Source organism: Geospiza fortis, unplaced genomic scaffold (assembly GCF_000277835.1).
Source record: "Geospiza fortis unplaced genomic scaffold, GeoFor_1.0 scaffold524, whole genome shotgun sequence".
Classification (NCBI taxonomy): domain Eukaryota; kingdom Metazoa; phylum Chordata; class Aves; order Passeriformes; family Thraupidae; genus Geospiza; species Geospiza fortis.
The window spans coordinates 910169-911169 of record NW_005054437.1 but is presented as its reverse complement, the minus strand read 5'-3'; the positions used below and the strand labels follow the sequence as shown (position 1 = coordinate 911169).

Genomic DNA, 1001 nt, shown 5'->3' with positions numbered 1-1001 from the left:
CTTTCTCTGAGTCAGTTGCTGTCCTGGCAGGGTTCATATCTCCCTATTTGCCTGACTCCGTATCCCTGGCCATAATTCAATAATATTCAGTTTTGCCTACTCTCTAACTTCTTTCCCCACACACTTGACTAGAGACAAGCTGCAAGTCATCCTCGTCAGTGATGTGGAAGGACAGGGTGATGTTCTCTGTCCTTCCACATACAAAGCCTTCACAGCTCTTTTCCCATTCAACCCAAAAAGTCCAGTTTCCCTTGATGATGATTTCAAGAACTGAGTTTTGTGCACGTCATAACGTGTGTGTCACGCATCTGAACAAACTAAGGCACTTCCCTTCCAAACAGGCGTCCTAAGAGGGGACCTAAGGCACCCTAGCTTTTAGACTTTGCATCTTTTTCCAATTAATTTTTGTCTGGAGAAGTCCTTGAAGTTTAAAGAACGCGAAACATGATTTACAAATTAAATGCTAATTTGTAAACTGTAAATTCAGTTTACAAATGAAAGTAAATTTGGTTGTGGAGTGTGGCTGAATCGGAAGGCATTCCTGGGTTTGGTCAGGCTCATCTGTTATTTCTTGCTGTATCTCTGGGGGAATGAGTCCAACTGGAGCTGCAAGTAAAAGATTTCGGGGTTTTTTTCCCTTGCTGTGTGCAGGTGGCACTGGCTGAGATCAGTAATGCCAGTTGGTCCTACCCTGCCACTGGAGATAGGATACAGTCTCAACCACCACTGGCTTGACCTAACAGTGCAATGTTTTTGGTTCTTCAGACAATAAACTTCTAAAACTGCACTCTAAGAAGTGTATAAAATGACAGCATTTCACAGAATGAGGAAGATGTTTTTTACAAGGGTTTTCTTAGCTGATTCTGACTCATTTCTCATCTTAAAGTAGCATTCATTTCTCTGTTAAAAATGCCTGAGACTGCATCCATGTGAGCTTCCCACAGTGATTTCCTGTGTGCTCTCTCTTTTCCAAAGGCCAGGCAAAATTCACTTTGCTTTAG

At 42.4% G+C, this 1001-nt stretch overlaps 1 protein-coding gene across 1 annotated transcript in view; it reads left to right on the top strand.

Moving 5' to 3' along the window:
* Nucleotides 1–1001, top strand: part of SLC22A18 (solute carrier family 22 member 18) — a 59521-nt gene that overhangs the window by 37326 nt on the left and 21194 nt on the right. The window lies entirely within an intron of this gene.